Source organism: Parus major, chromosome 3 (assembly GCF_001522545.3).
Source record: "Parus major isolate Abel chromosome 3, Parus_major1.1, whole genome shotgun sequence".
Lineage (NCBI taxonomy): Eukaryota > Metazoa > Chordata > Aves > Passeriformes > Paridae > Parus > Parus major.
The window spans coordinates 8,854,648-8,872,360 of record NC_031770.1 but is presented as its reverse complement, the minus strand read 5'-3'; positions in this window follow the sequence as shown (position 1 = coordinate 8,872,360).

Genomic DNA, 17,713 nt, shown 5'->3' with positions numbered 1-17,713 from the left:
TCTGCTGACATCTGCTTTCATCAAATAATATATTTGAAATAGATTTTATTCCACTTTGTTGGAGTCAAAGGAATGTTAGACTGGTGTGCAAAGACCCTTACTCTAAAGAGTTGGGTTATGTAGGAGTGCTATTGCTTGCTGAGCAACATAAAACAGTTCTTTTTTTTTTATTGCCTTTCATTTTTAGACATAAATAGCACATTGGTTTCACAGAGCAGTTCACACAGTAAAGGAAGGACTTGTACCTTTTGGGAGAAGCTCTTCTGCATGTTCTCTTTTCAAGTATTATATGAGGGTTGTTTCTGATGAGGCTGCCGTGTACTTGCAACCTTTTCCTGTCACAGCTGGCTGGGTGGGCTGAATCTGGCCTGGGATTTCCCTGTGGGTTGTGACAGGTGGAAAGAAAGTTAGTTAATGCCCGATTTCAAGGGAATTACAGAAAGGGAGGATTAGATGTGGGCAGAGCTCAGTAGCTGTGGGTGTTGGAAGGCCTGTGGGCAGGGTGAGTATTTATCTCTGAACACATCATCTCCCTGCCAGGGGCAGGTGGGTGTTTCTCTGGCTTGTGGGAACACGCAAAGCAGGAGTTTGAGGCGATGCTGAGTCCTCTTCACCTCTCCTTCCTCTTCCTGGCTGCAGAAGTGACTCCCTCTATTGTGTGCCCTCCCTGCCTCCCTCCCCTGGGTCTGAAGGCACAGGGGACGAGTCTGCAGCCCTGCTCCTGCATTGCCCCAGGGTGAGGAAGGGCTCCTCCTGGCTCCCTCCGATGGGTCAGCCACTCCTCCAGCAGGGCATGGAGCAAGTAAGCAATATGATATTGGCATATCGGTGCAGTGTCTTCAAACATTTTGTCTTCCCCTTTACTCTCCTTTTCTTACCAACTACCTCTTCACCTCATTTCTAGGCTGATGGCTACTGATGTGGTGACCAGTTCCAGGGCCCGAGGGAATGGCATAAAGCTGGGTCAGGGGAGGTTGGATATTAGGAAAGGGTTCTTCACTCAGAGGGTGGCTGGGCACTGGAACAGGATCCCCAGGGAAGAGGTCACAGCACCAAGCCCAACAGAGCTCAAGAAGTGTTTGGACAGTGCTCTCAGGAACAGGCTGTGTCACTCTTGGGGTGTCCTGTGCTGGGCCAGGAGCTGGATCCTGCAGGGTCTCTTCCAACTCAGCGTTTTCTGTGGTTCTGTGACTATGAGCACCTCATAACATGAGAGCACACTCTCCTCTTCCAGAAAAAAGTCCAAAAAGATAAGACAATCCAAACAAGATGAAACAAGTGTGCTCTTCCAATTCCAACTCTTCTCAGAGCTGCTTCTTCAGCCTGCTGAAGTCCCATGTTGGCCTTTGTTCCATGGAGGTACTTCAAACATTGGAAATGCTGCTTTACAAGGCCAGTGGATCTACAAGTTCTTTTCATGGGCTCTCTGGATAGAAAAAATTCATCTGGAGACCCTGGGTATACAAGAATAAGATACCAGAATCTTCTCCAGAGTTTTCTGTAATACAATTAAACTTATACACAGATGTTTTCAAATATGTGCATACACCATATTAAGTTTGAGTACATGTAGGTGGATTTAGTTTTCTAATGTTGGTTCACCATTTGTACAGTGTGCTTCTTTGTGAACAAAATTATTTCTTTTCTGTCTGGACATCTGTTGAGTGTGTTAATTCTGAGAAAATGTGCAGATATCAAAACTATATTATGTGATCACCAAGCCAGAAGGAAAGTAGTAGTTTTTCTCAGTTTTTTTTAAAGATCTGTCAGCCTCTAAATTAGTAATTTCAACAACTATAAAATTCCTTTAACTTATGCATTTGCAGAAGTGAAAGAGTTGCTATCCTATGGATTTGTGTATTTAAATACAGCCTGCTTTCTCTTGTTCATAATCCTGAAATGCACTGGGAGCCTTGTCCAATTTGCAGCCAGTGCAAATCTTTACCCTGATTCCTGTGGTAACACCAGCAGGTCTGTGGACAGCACAGCACTCACAGTGTGGAAAGTTAAGAAGTGTATGTGTGAAGAATTTATGGTAGTACCTTCTCTTGGGAAATGTTCTGAAAATATCTGGCACTTGATATAATCTACAGTATTCCAAATGCAAAAAAAAAAAAAAAAAGGTCTTTAGAAGTGTTTTTCTGAGCCCCAGGTATGTCCTCTGGCAGAAATGGTCCAGCTGTATCCAGAGAGGGAGGGACTCCATTGCAACCAGGAAAAATAAATACAATAAAATAAAAAGCAACATACCTGCTGCTTTTGTTTCGTTGGTGGGAATATTTAAGATGTTAGGCAAGCACATTTCAGTCTTGTGTTCAAGTCTGATTCCTTTCTTAAAAGAGAATAAATGACAATATAAAGCTTTAAATTCTCTTCCCATCTGCCTGGTATGATTCCTGTTGCCTTCTGTGGACATTATACCTGTGCAGTAGGAAACAGGTTCTTGCTCCCCCTTTCAATTTAACAAGTCTTATTACTCCTGCCAGGTATAATGATCTCAACCTGGGGGTGACAGCATGGATCTGCAGAAGTGCAGCCTTATCTTATCTGTGCACTCTTTCAGAAGGAGCTGTAGTTCACTTGAAAATAAGCAATGTTCAGCTATTGCCTGTCACTTCTTTTACATGTCCCTTTTTTCTTTTTTTTGTTTTGTTGGGTTTTTTTTTTTGTTGGTTGCTTTTTTGTTTGTTTTTGGTCGGTTTTTTCTCTGTTTGGGGATTTTTTGTTTGCGTTTTTTACAGCTTTAGAGAAAATTCAGAGTAAGAAATGGTTTTTAAGGCAGAGATCTTCTGTCTGAGGAAGGGATCCAGAATGTTGAAAGAGATGTTTGCTCTAACTCTGTAGAAAAATTTGGCTTGGCCCATGCCACTGCACAAGAGGATCTGTAGAGTTAGATGTCTGTGCGTTTTTTCTCTCACAGATGTTTAAATCTTCTTGATTTGACATGGGTGTTGTTGTGTGACACCTTGTGTCTGCTGCATGTACACATGTGTACATGTGCTTGGGAAAGCAAAACCTGAGAGCAGGGAGGGATTTCACAGCCAGCATTTGCAGCCAAGTCACATTTCTAAGTGCAAGGAGAATAGCAATTTAAATTTTATTTTTTTTCTTTTTCTCTAAGGGAGGCATGTGCAGTATGAATTTGATCTCCCTGCATGACAACCACCTTGCCCACAAGTCAGAAAGGTGGCTTTCCATTTAAATTTCATACAGTCTCATTCTTTAATTTGTTGAACTTTTTTTTTTTTTGGTCTTGCTGAAGTTTCATCACCAGCCACAGGCTACTAGTCTGGAATGGATTGGAGTTTCAAGCTCAGTCACAACATTAGAAGGTGCAAAATAGGGGGAGGTAAAGGGAAAGGTGGAGGCAAGTGTCGCTGTTGGACATGAAATGATTTAGACAGACACAGCTCAATGTGTGGTAGGAAAAATGGAGTGGTTTATTTTGTGGTTCTAGTATTTATAGATTCTTAACAACGACCAGGGACTGGACAGTCATGTTACCACCTTTCCAACCACACTGGTCTTGAAAAACATTCATCAAAAGTCATTTCTTTAATGGAATGTATAAACATCCATGTTTATAGTTACTTTCCTGAGAAAGTAGCTAGAAACTATAAAAACAAGATCAGAAGGCTTAATTCTCAAAGTGACAGGCAAGTACAAAAAGCCAGAACTTTTAGCAAGGAGAGCATTGCCCACTGCTGCTGGGCTTTGTGTCTCTGGGACAGCCCCACAACTGTGTCAAAGTGCAGAGAGGTGGATAAGCAGATAGAACATGAGGAGATGCTGAATGGGGCATTCCATACATCCTGTCCTTCAGGATGATCCCAGCCTTTCTGTGCTCATATCAGCCCACAGGTTCTTCACCTCCCCTTTGACACAACCTATGGGCCCACCATCATCGTTTTCATGGACAAAAAACCATAAAAAAAACCCCCTGCTTGTCATATGAAGCAGCTCAGTCTAAGGAGAAACCTTTCCTAAAATGAGCTCATCCATAAGATCGCGTGTAATTTGCGTTAAAAGGAAAATAAATACACAGGGATTATGTAAGATAGTGGGAGATTAAAAATACTGCCATTTTCCTGACCTTGTTTCTTTTTCTCTGAGTTTAATTGGTATCTAGCAATTATTTAAAGTGGATAGCAACTATAATGCAAGTATTTACAGTCATTAGCAACTCCTCATGTTGGAAAATAAGCCTATTGAGTATTAAATTAAGTCAGACTGCTTAATTAATACCATCTCAAGGCTGTCCTAAAGAAATTTCCCTACTTGCAGGTCTAAATAGATGGCAGGGTACACACTCACAAGCCGGTTTGTAGGCTTTGAACCAAGCTGGCATGGTGTGTTACTGAAAGCAGTAAGATTTGTGTAGTGCAGGCAGTTTGCAAGGCCTTACTTCTGCAAGGATGAATGTGGCAGGCTTCCCAGATCTTTTATATTTATTTATTTATATGTACAGACACATATATAATCTGCCTTTTAGTTAATTAGCTAATGTTTGTAAAGTGCTTTGAGGATTAAGTGCTATGTAAGTGCTAATTATTATTATTATTATCTCTCAGTATGTCTTAGTAGGCAAGGTCAACCAAGAAGACACCGAAGAACATTTCTGCTAATGAAGGCTGGATAGACTGTTTGCTCTTCTTTTCTCTTCCCTGCCTCCTTCCCTGGGAGGGGAGATGGTGTCAGACAGTAGGAACAACCTCCTTAATGATGCAGTTTGGTGGAACCCTGGACTAGGTTGCCTGGGGAGCCCAGGAGGTGTCTGCTACTGGGCATCCTTAGGACCATGAGAGACAAACCTATGTCAAGGAGGACTGACATATGGCTTGTCCTGCCTGAAAGGACCACAGTGTGTGTGGTTGTTACTGGAAGTCCCTCCAAGACATGGGATATGGTGGCTGCCTTCCACAGTCTGTCAGTTTGGTGCTGTGCTGGGTCCATGCAAGTCAGAATGTCCATGAGCTGCACATGCCAGGCATGGAGAGGGTTGTAAAGCATTGGAACACACTGCTCAGGGGAGTGGTGGAGTCACCATCCTTGGAAGTACTTCATAATCATGTGAATGTGGAGTCTGAAGACATGGTTTAGTGGTGAGCCTGGTAATGGTGCTGAGTTGATTGTTTGACGATCACAAAGGCCTTTTCCAACCTTAATGAGTCTATGATTCTAAAATGTGCAGGTGTTTCTGGTCCAGCAGGAAACCTCCCCACAGAGGTGTTGAGGTTTTGCTTGCAATCCTTTTAAAAAACCCTTTTAAAAAACGAGGTTGCACTGTTTCATTGCCCAGCACCCCCTCTGTGGAGTGTTATCTCTCCCAGAGCAAAGCAGGCAGAATTTCTGCCTGTGGACTACCAGATCTTGCAGCCCATGCAGGAACACAGGCTGACTTTTGCATTTGACACAGATTAATAATGCACTTAGCACTGCTTTGCTTTGTTTGTGAGGTGCCAGCAAAGAAGTCCTTTGCAGCCTGCCACAGATTGTTCCTCTTGCCTTTACCTTTCACCAAGTGGAGGTCTTCCCCTTTTTACTTCTCCCTCTCTTGATACCATGTGAGTGACTGTAAGGTGCAATAAGAGTAATACAGTGTGTATGCAGAGTGCTTTTCAGTCTTCTTTATGATGTGCAGACATTAAATAGCCCTCATAAAATCTTTTCAAGCAGAATGGATGTTTTTATTTAATATACACACATCAATATATTTAGAGAGGTCTGTGTGTATGTATCTGCCCCAAAGAAAGAAGTAACAAACTTCTTTAATGAAAAGTTAAAGAGAAGCCTCAGAAAACTCACCAGGCATCAGGCTCCATAACTTTTGGTCAGATGTTTTCCATGAGAACAGCAAAGCAAATCACATTTTTTTTTTATTTCTAGGTACCTGACTAAGATTTAATTGCTCTTAAATGTTTATTTCTACACTTGCACAAAGGTATGTCCATGGTAACATGGGTGTATAGTGTTGTCATTTGATGTGGTATTTGGTTAAGTATATCTTTAATTGCTGGCAGGTAGTAACTGGTTCTCAAAACTTCTGTTGGCCAAGATTGAATTATTATTCCTTCTCTTCTTTACCTAAAGAAGAAGTATATGATTCTGGCTTTATGGCATCCTTTCATTTATCTTTGTTAAAATTTCTTGAAAAATATGGATGGGGGAAAAAGGGATCTTAATTAAAGCCCTAGATGTAGTAAATATAAAGTATTGCTTTTGATTTAATATGATTTTCTTTCTTTTTCACTGCAGGAAATTTTCATAAACTTCATTTTAGTTTTAAATTCTCCTAAAATTACCTTTAATAAGTAGGATTAATATTTTTTGGGGAGAGAAACACGGTGAAGAGAGTCTGAAGTTGCTATGTCCTTGCAGCTGAAGTTCAAGCCTTTTATAAGGACAAAGCAAATGCATGTGAAAGGGGAAAGAGATGAGGGAATAGTCAGCACCTGAGACAGAAGCTGTTTTTTTGCTTACTGGCTGCTACAGACTCTGCCCTGAGACAAACTCAGATCTGCTGGGTAATTAAAGGCATTGCGTCTTAGCCCGCGTCTTCTTGTAGTCACAGAAGCCTTGCAAAAGACAGGGTCACGCATGACAGAGTGAAATCTTTCTTTATCTGAAGGATAAAGCAGCAGAAGTCAGGTCAAAGAGGAGCAGAAGCAGAGTGAGGAGGGAAAAGGCAAGAAGGAGCCATGGGAGAAGCATGGTGTGGGTGGTGTTATAGGACTTCTTCCCCTCTAACCTGCACCCTGATCCTGAAAGGCATCAGTGTCAGTAAACTTCTCCTAACTAAGACACATTCCCTTAAATTAGGGAATTAATTCATTTAATTAGTCAAAGAAATTTCTATTTAGTTATAGCTTGTATTGTTTATGTGTTATGTATAGCACACATGTATGTATAAAAAAGTTAAATATATATGTGTGTGTTATGCTTTTATGCTTATATCATCATAGCATTTTACTATATAATTATGAGTTATTACATTATTCAATTATAGTAATTATTGAAAAAATAATATATCATTATGCTATAATATGATTGTATTATTATAAATAGGTGTATGTAGGAGCTCAGGAGATATCTTGTGTGGCTGAGAGAAGGTTGGACATAAATCTGAGTAAAGCTCAGTCACTGAATTGAAGTCAATGAAGCCACCAAAGTCCAAAATAACTTTCTCTTTTTTCTATAAGTGGGCCTGTATTTTTGGGGTAAATAATTTGGTTTCAAAACTCCTGTGGTAAACACAGTCATGTTAGTTATCGGGACCATCCATTACCAAAGAAAACTTTCCTGTATCAGAGGGGTTACAGTGGAAACAAAAGCACTGAGAAAGGTGGTGAATATATGGAATTACATTGTTATGAGAGACAGTAAATAGACTGTATGAGATACTGATTAGCCCATAAAAGTGAAGCTTGGGTGAACCTGATAATGGCCTGAATGGTGGTAAGCAAGTTCCCAAGCAATGACCTTTTACTGCTGCTCATACTACTGGAACTGGAGGGCATTCCCTGAAATAATTAGGCAGCTAGTTGAAATCAGTGAAAAGGAAGTTTTCCTCCCCACCTCCCGCTTCCCCAACACCCTCAGTGCACAATTGTAGTGTGAAACTCCTTGTCACAGGATGTTGTAGAAGCCAACGGTATAAATGGGTTCAAGAAGGGATTAGACAAATTCATGGAGGAGAAGTCTACTGGGAGCTATTAAACATGATGGTCCAGATGCAACCTCTGGCTCAGGAAGTCCCCAAACTGCTGATTGCTGGAATCTGAGAGGTTATATCAGAGGAGGGATCACTGTAATTGCCATGCTGCTTATATTTGCTTCTGAAGCACCCAGCGCTCCCCGCTGGGGAAAACAAGATACTGGGTTGGATGGGCCATCAGTGACTCAGAATGGCTCATCTATTTTTATGTTCTTAATTGTTGTAAAATGAATAGGCAAGTTACCTCGTTTTTCTCCTCTCTACAAGCTGAAATTCACTAGTGCCAAGAAATTCAGATTTCCAACTGCTTGGGCCACGTAGGACAGGCTCCTCAGAGCCAAAAACGATGCAGCACAGCACATTAAATATAACATATTCCTTACTGGCCTCTGTGACTGCCTGGGGCCAAGTGAGGCAGGCAGTCCAGATCAATGGCTGGAACCACATCTTCCCTCTGGGTACAAACGCCTATTTGCTTATACGAGTAAAGACACTCAAGCAAAGTCGACTCCAAACTTGGGGATGGAAATTGAGGAAGAAAATACTGTATTGCTTGCTGTACCTCCTTCTCTGGAGCAGGTAGGAAGGGATTAAGCAGCAAGGTTGGCAGATGGAGGAAGGTTTGCTGCCTGCATACAAAATACCAGTGGTTACTATTCTAAAAGCTGAGCAGAGAAGCTTGGAATTAGTGGGTTTTGTGCAGTATTGCCATTGTTTCATCTGTAGTGGTTGAGGGTTGAAGGTAATCAACTGTAGATCCAGAGCCATGACTTATGTCCTCGCTCCAGACTGGTGCAAAGGCTGATCTCCCTCAGCCTGCCCTTGTAAAGCATCTTTTTTGCACTAAGGGGTGAATTAAAACCACCTCATTTGCCTACGTAACATTGCCTTGGGAAACAGGAGTGTATTGGCCAAAGTGGATTTGGGTAGATCTTTAGCCAAATTGAAATTCATGTTGAAGAGCTAAGAAAGGAACTGAGACTTGGCAGGTTGTCTGTGGGGCAGCACCCTCCAGGTTTAAGTCTGCGGGGGGTTGTGTCTGGGGCTGGGTGCAGACTTCAGAAATTGCCCCAGAAAACAACTTAAGCCCAGGGGCATGGACACAAACCAGCTGAAGTTGGAGTTTGGAGGCTGAGGTCTGCTTTTCAACCCTGTCCAGTGTGTGTGTGTTTGCCCAAAGTCATGCTCCCTCCTCCTTCCTCCCCCCGGCATCCCCTTTCCCTAATTTTTCATACATGTTGCCACTGGGGATTTGTATATGAGAAAAAAATGAGGTGAAAAAAGCAAAGGGAGGAGGAGGAGGAGGAGGAGGAGAGCTGTACCTCTTCTGCAAATGCAATAATTCAGATGGGGGAACGCGCTGTTAAAGTTTCTGCCTTGACGTGTGTATGTGAAACGTGGCCAAGTTATGGTTTCTGTGGGAATTGTACGTTTGAATTTTCTGCCTTTTGTGTGGTTAAATTCTCAACCACAACATTGCATTAAATAGCCAGGCCTTTTTTTATATTAGTTGTTGTACCCATAAAGCTTAATGTTTTGCTGCTTTCCGAAGGTGGGAGGGTATTTGTGTGTTTTTCTGCTAGGGCGATGACATGGCGGTTTACTTTAGATCGGAGTGCGGAGGATACACTCGGATTTCTGCCAAAGCAAAAGGAGGGGGGAGGTGTTGGGAGCTCTTTCTAGTGAGAAGGGATGGCTCAGCAACAGGGGTGCACTGCCAGACCAACAGCAATTAGCCTAGGGGACAGGAACAGGCCTTGGGATTTCCTGTTGTGATACTGAATTTTATCTCTAAGTAAGCAGCTCCAAATTTGCTCCAGCCAGTAGAGCCCAGCAGTTTTGTCTGCTCTTCCCTGCACCTTCTCTCCTCCAGATATTTGCTCTGCAACCTCTGACATGAGTGACTTTTGTAGGAAAACTGCACTGGCTGTCCAGTAAAAAACAGCTTAACCTCCAGCATTAATTGCTGCTGGGGCTGAGACTCTCCACACAAACCAAGCACTGATATGATGTGAAGCTTTGCTTTCCTGTCAGCCCCTATAGGAGCCTATAGAAAATCAGAAGAAACACGGGGGATGCTGGCACCACATCCATTCTGTTTGAGGCTGCCAGTGCTGGACAATTTAATGCCAGAGTAGATGAGGGCTGTGGTCCATTGAAATGTAAATTAGAAGGGTTTCACAAGAAGTGTTTATGTGCTGTGCCAGCAGTAGGCTGAAAGGTGAAGGCTTAAACTTGACTAATGTATTTTCTTTTAATCAGTGACCAGCAAAAGAAAATGGATGTTTACAGGTCCTGTGAAACACATTAGCTTGGGCTGGGTTCATTATTGCAGCCCTGAAAAGTCTTAGGGAATCACAGACTACAGGGAAATTGTCTCCTGTAGTGCTGAGGGACATAAGATAGACTGGCAAAGGGAGGGTGCTTCTCTGCTTCATTTTAGTTATGCATTTTTTGGATACTGTTACCAAATTTTTTCTTTGAAAGCACTGGTTCCAACTTCCTGTAGCCATCAGAAGTAGTCACACTTTTCTGAGCCTTGTCCTGGTGGAAATCAGGCAAAGCTTGGAGCTTTGCTGCACCTGCTGGAGATGGAGATCTGGGAATAAAGGGAAACCAAGACGCCAGGGTGGTTTATTCTTTCTGGCAGCTTAAACCATCCTCTTCCAGCCTGCTGAAGGTTATTATCTTCAAGATAGGTTATTATCCTCTGTATGGGAGATGTTATCTTACCTACCATTCCTGCTTCATCTGCCTGGTGAGCCTTTCCTCACATGAGCACCCCTGGTGTTTTTTGTCTTGGTGTTCCTGTACTCTCCAGCCAAGAAGCAGTGATCCTGTGTTTGAAAGCTAGGGCTGTCCTTCTGACCTTCGCACTGTGTCTTCCCTCTGTGTTTTGGGTTTCCACATTTCCTATGGGCACAAACTTCCAAACCAGATGGAGATGGAATTTCTTTGCTCTTCCTTTTCCTCCCACAAAGAGCGTTTGGGTCATTTTTTACACCCTGAGCCTTAAGTGAGGTGGGTGAGGGCCATCCTGCATGTTTATCCCCACAGGATATGCTCAGGGTTCTGTTCTCAGGCCCAATGGGTAGGTAAAAGGCAACTGGTTTTAAAACTCCTTTAGAAGAATGTAAATATATTTTCTGTTTTGACCCACCAGGTCCTTGAGCAGCTTGTGATGTTTTCAAAAGGCAAAAGTCCAATATCCTTCACTGTCCCCAGAACAAAATCCTGTCCACTGGGATGGGTAGAAGGTTTCCTTGGTCTTTAAGAGAAAAGGGCTTCAATCTGCATGTGTGCTGGTAGAGACAGTCTGGGTACTTCTATGGCTTTTCCCCCTTGACAGGATTTTCTGGCCTGCTGGGAAAAGTTTTCTTCTCACTCTGCCTCTGACAGCTCTAAGGGCACAGGCAAGGACGCTGTCAGCAGGCAAGCCAAGTTTATTGGCTTCCTATCCTGCGATTTGGTTACTTTCTGCCCTTTCTTGAAACAATTCTTTGGTTTTGAAAGCAAATGGTGTCTATAACATAGTGAATTGGACACTAAATTTCTATTAATTCATAAAAACTAAAATAGAATCCATTAGGAGTAGTTTGGTATTGGTGTGAAAGGAGATGTAAATTATCTACTATCATGCTTGGAATGCGAAAGCTAATCATGTTTGGCATCAGGCCAGCTACCATTAAAGTAATTATTTTTAATCATCAGCTTTTGGTGACATGAATACTCATATTTGTTGATTTACTGTGGAAAGCACTTTACATTGTAAATAAAAAGCTGAGAAAATATACATTTTGTTTCAACGATAATAATAATTATTCAGATAAAAAGAGATTTGCTTTTATGAAGCCAAAAGAGTCGGTTTCTGTCCCCATGTCAGTCGATATAATCAGCCTGATCTAATGCCTGTCATATTAAATGGGAAGCCCACCAACTGCGGGAGGGGTTTGGATCCCATTCCTGTGTGAACACTACATTTTTTATCCTTTAAAATTGCCAATAATTATTAGTAACCTGAACCACTGCTGTTGAACACCTTTTCTGTTTAAGCTGACGTAAATTCAATCAGGGGTGTCCTCTGTGCAACCTATATTTGATGATAGCCCCCATAAAATGTTGTAAATGATCTACATGAACTAGGTTAAAATTCCTAATTTTACCTTGTTTTCATTAGTTTTTTAGTGAAGCTGAGACTCCTAATTTCCTATACAAGTTCTTTTAGGGAATATATAAGTGTCTTGCTTATTTGGGACCACTGGAAATCACCTGTCTTCTGGAGGAATAAAAATGGTATATGTCGGCATTGCACGACAAAATATTACTCTGAAATTTGGAAGTATGAAATAAGAGGACCTGAAAAACATTCAGGGAACAACTTGTGGATATGACTGAAAGTCTGTATTTACCCCAGTGATCCATCTCCCCAAAATATGTACGTCTGATTTGAAGGAAGTATTCCTTAATTTCACAGGCATAGAAGCTTTTGGTATGAAATATACAGCATTTAGGTAAAAATTACTTAATTAAGCAATGAGGGAGTTTGAATTCAGCATGTAGTGACAGGACAGGCAATGAGTATACAAAAGCAATTCAGGGAGGGGAAAGGGTTATTAGCAGGTAAAGCAAAAGCAGCAAAAAATATTAAGTGTAGGGCTGTTGGTGATTTTAAGAAAAGAGGGGCTGTTTCCTGGATGTTAATTACAATAGAATAAAAAGCTTATTACAGGGTGTGAGAGGGCGTGGGACTAGCGTGTGCTCGGAGTCTCAGAGGCAATTCCACCACATGCACCTTGACAGAATATTTTTGTCCAAGCCCAATTATAAAAGAACCGAGTAATGCAGGCAAGCGAAAAAAGGAAAGCAAGCGAAAAAAGGAAAGCAAACAAAAGCTCATCTCTCGATTCTCTCCTTAGGTAAGCAGATCCAACCAAACACAGGCTGTTTCCAAAGCCTTGGGAGCGCTGCTGTGCTGGCTGGGCTGGCCACACGCTGGGTGGTTTGGAGGACCCGTGGGAGTGTTGGCTCCCGTTTCCTTGGCACGAGCAAATCCACCACTCAGCAACCTGGGTACTGATTTCATCAGACTTGGAGTAGCTTCCTTTTCCTCCACTTTCTGACCACTTTACACGTTGTGTTGCTGAGTGTAACACCGCTTGGCAGAAGTTCCCGATATTGCTACGGAAGAGGTTGTGCTCCTCTCCAGTTCTGTGTCCTTCTGTCCCCACACAAGTTCCATTCCCAAAATCTGGACCTTCTTTGGCTCTCTCCTTTTGGAAAAACGTGGTCTCTATGACCAGCCCTCGTTGGGCTTGAATTTTGGTCTTTATAGTCTAAAAATAGGGTACAAGTGCTTAAAAAAAAAATTAAAAAATGGCACCAGTTGGCCCATGGTCTTCCTTGCAGAAACATGCTCTGTGAGTGTTTTAGGTGGTTTCTTAAAAGAATAAAACCCCAACCAACAGCAAAAGATAAACACATTGTGGGAGGAAGCTTAAGAATGCCTAGCAAGAGGTTTAAAATAACTTAGGTCAAAAGTAGAGATCAAAAATTAAAATATTGGTTTAGTTGGCTGTGAAAATAAAACTCAGTTGGATTTTTCTGAAGGCCTAAATATAAATAGGTAACTGGGGCAGTGTTAAATCAAAATGTTTCCTGGTTTTGTGTATTTTAATTCTTTTTTCATTGACAAAGCCATGAAAGTTGAAGATGTATTCTTTTCTGAAAATTATTTAGTCCTATGTCGAACAATATTTTAAGTAAATACATACTGTGCTAGCAATTCTTTGGGGATGTTCCCCAGATAAATAGGTTTTTTAAATATTGTACCTTATCCTGCAGACAGTTCCAATATCAGGTTAACTGACTTCTCCTCAGAACTATAAGGGAGAAAAAAGAAATTCTGAAAAATTTTCATGAAACTCTTAGGGAGAAAAATACCTTTTTTGAGTTTTTTAATATTTGGTTTCATTCAGAAATTCATTGTTCATCAGTTTCAGATTTTTCCACCAGCTGGGAAAAAAGGGGACTTGGAAAATGTTCTTTTTATAAAATTACAATGCATATTACTAACTACATTTTTTGGGATTTGTTTTTGCATCTTATATAATAATATAATTGTATATACTAATTGTATACAATTTTCTATAATTTTATATAATTATTTTATATAATAATACAGCATTATACAAGATTAAGAAAGAATTTGCCTTCAAAAAGGAAAATTCCAGATCTTTCACTTCAAAACACTGTACTCTTTTAAACTGTTCACCCTACTGTATTTTTTTTTTTGTATCTACAGAAACATTTCAGCAAATATTATGTAAAAGTTTTCAAGATTTTGAGTGACTAGCTGATTATTCTCTCAAAGTTTTCTAGGCACATTCCATTAATTTTGTAGCCTTTTCCTAAGCTCTCTGCACTCAGTTTTGCTTCCACAGCATTTTTCTCATCCCTTTTCTGTCTGACATTCCAGTAAAAAAGGTATTCTGATCCATGTCCCGCTCTCGTGTTTTCTCAGATAGTCGGACGAGGTACCATTTAACTTGTTTTATACAATTTGTACTTGTCTTTCCCATTTATACATTTTTTAATTTTTTTTTAATTTTTAAAATTTTTTTAAAATTTTTTAATTTTTTTTTTTATATTAGATAGGAATTGTTCCGTACTCCATCTGTCTCTGTGTGAAACGCTCGCTCCGCTCTCGGTGCGCTAAATCTACCCTGCCCTTCCGCTCATCAGCGTGCGGCTCCCGTGGCTCCGGCTTTGGGAGCCTCGTAGGCAGGAGTGTCGGTGTGGGTTACCTTCGCTGTTAGCTAGATGGTGCTAAAGAATTTGTGCTTGTCATCGCTGAGGAGACCATTTGGAGTCCAATCCTCCCTTCGGTTCCCGGCTCACGATTAAAAAGAGGTGCTTTTGCTTTGTCCTAAGTGCGGCATCAGCTGTCGCTGGTGCTTACAAGGAGACTAAAGCAGTGAGAGACCTGCTCTGGAGCACTTTATGAGTTAGGCCTCTCGGTTTGGATGACTTCAGTGCGCTGTGGGTCAGCCCCAGGAGCCTTACGCACACTTTGACATAAAAGAGGTTTTGCCCTCAGAGGAATCCCTCCTTCTTCTGTGCCTGTTTCTGATCCTCTGGAGCAGCGATGGGCTCACAGCAACAGGCAAGCGCTTCACCTTTCGCTCTTGCTGTGCCTGTCTCAAGAGAGGAAAGGTTTCCTCTGCCTTTCAGAGATTAACCCTGCAGCAGTTGGGAAATTTTTAGAAGTGAATAATTTAGAAAACAAACAAAACCCAACGCCGCCCCTCCAACTTGCAGTGAGTGCTCTTGGAGCCCAGGTTTCCTTGCTGTTTGAGTGATGCTGTTTTGGATTAACAGAGCCCTGGCTCTGATAAATACTAACAAAGTGTAACGAATGATCAAAGCTGCATTTACAACCCAATGAGCTTGAAATGATTGATCTGGATGACATAATAATGATAACCAGTGAGATGAGGCATGCAGGACTCTACCCCTCCAGGTACTGGGAGGAAAGAGCAGGTATTAAAAATGACTCCACTTCTGAGGTCATCAGGTTATTCCCGTTCTGATATAAGTGGAAGACAAATGCAAGACCCTTGCTTTCCCTCAGAAGAGCCCTGGAGCTGCTTTGGGCTGTTCATATTCTTTTGATAGTAATTCATTGTTTTGTACAGATTACAAAGTTTGACTGATGGTAGAGTAAGTAAGACCAAGTCATTTATGACCATTCCCTGTGCTGCTGGGGATATAAGCGTCTTGCCTGTAGTTCAAAGCGTGGTGTAATCTCAAATGTTGTTCCTTGCAAGGCCATAGTCACAGATGTGAAAGGTTACAAATGTGTCTACGGCATGGATTTTGCCATCTGGAGATTTCCTGTTATCCCCCAGAAGACTGACTAGAGAATTAATGACAAGACAATGTAGACAAACCATAACTGCAGCTATGCTTTAGAACTTGGCTGTGTGTCCCCTTATGGCCTTCCAGAATCAAGCTTCCAGCAGACTTCCTTTCCTCCCACAAAACATAAGTGCCTATCTATTGGCCTTAGACCTGGAAAATGAGAAAGAATTGAGGCTTACTTGACGTGTTCATTTTTGTCTTTTTTTCTTCCTTTCAGTCTTTGACAGCAAAGATTTTCTAGATGTGTGGAATGTTCACATCCTTCAGCATTCCTTAAAGAAAACTCACCCTTCTATAAAATCAGCATAACCTGCTGTTTATTTCTAGCAGGTTGTTTTTTCCAGTTAGGAACAGAAGACTTCATACCCCCAAAGCCACCAGTTCAGGGTTATGGAAGACAGTCTACTGTGCATGTAGAAGATGCTCTCACAATGCTATGAACATCTTTACAAGTCTGATCCTGATGTGTCCCTTGCTCTGGATTTACAGCAGGCAAGGATCCCTTTAAGGAAAAATCCTTTGTTGCTGCTGTACCATTAGCAGCCGCCAGCTACTTCCTTTCCTTTTTTTTTCACACACAGAAAAAAGTATGGCAGTCAGAATAAAGTTGTTCACTTTACTGTGTTTACAAAACAGTAACACCTTTGAAGTCAAGAGAATTTTTCATTTACCATCTAAGACTTTTTCAATTTGATACTAAGAGCATTTCACAATGTCTACATACACAGGAGAATTTCTCCAGGTTTCCAATAAAGTTGACCAGGGGAGAGTCAGTTGCTCTGGAAGGCAATTAGAGTATTTAAATATGAATGTGAATTACACTGTGGAAGAGGCTGTCTTTTATTCTCCCCTTCCACGGCCTTTGTGTCTCACTGGACCATACTCTGCCAGGTTAAGAACCTGAAGCAAGGTGCCTAAAATTTGGCCAGCTGAGTATCATCTCCTGTCACCACTTTCAGCACTAACTACAGCCATTCCTCCAGGAGCTCCTCAAAGCAGCTCCATCTGTTTCCCTAACCTAAAACACCCCCCCAACATTAGCAGTGACAGGTAGGACTGACAAGTATGTGGACAGGCATGAACGCTTTTCTAAAGATTTCTAAACTACCCCGAAGTTCTTTTACCACAACAGTGTTGCCGTCTATGAGAGCTGACCTCAGATTTGGTTCTCTGAGCAGTGAGTTAAATTAGCTTTAATACTTTCAACATTTAAATAGTTAACAGTAAGCAAAGCTCTTTAGAAGCGTAGGGGGATGGCTACATGTGCGTCTGCTGAAGTTGTCAGGCAACGATGGAAAAAAAAAGGAAAAAGATTTAAAAATCTCTAATTGCTTCCAGACAATGCCTTTTGGATAGGGCTGGGAGAGAGCAAGGGGAGCTCATGCTCTGACAGAGGGACTGCTCCCAGCCAGAGAGGAGTCAGCTGCAGCCCTGACATCTCTCCAGTCCTGCCTGGTGACCTCAGTGCCAGTGGAAAAGCTTTGCCCAAAACAATCAGGTTCTCCAGCTCTCTGCAATACCCCTGGCTATCAGGAAGCTTGTGGAAAGTCAAATATCCAGGGAAGTGAGCCAGCAGATCTGGGTCTGCTGCTGTCTTTCTTCACAATCGTGGGTTTGTCCTGTCACTGACTCTCATTCTCCCTGCCAGTAAAATCTGAGATAAATCTGAGCTGTTGAGGGCTGGACTTCGGTACCTAATTTGTTCAGGTCCTACAGTAGGAAGTGGCATTGTGTCATTGATATACAAATAAAGTCCTGCAATTTTCAATGCATTTTTAGCTAGTAGTATAACTAGAACACAAATCTTTCTGCTTTGCTGTCCTCCACGTTATATTTTGGAGTTGGTTCATCTAGGTGTTGGCAGAAAATTGGATTCACATATTTTTTGCTGCAATAGGAAAACAAAAGCAGAAGGGGCTGGGAGAGACAGCAGCAGAGAGCATTGAGGAAACTTCACTGGCTGCAAACAGCATTAACAATCAGTGCCAGAACCGAGGGAGGAGTAATAAGGTCATATATTCTGTGATGACAAGTGGGAGAGCTTCTACTTGAACTACCAGGACTCAGCTCAAGCAACTC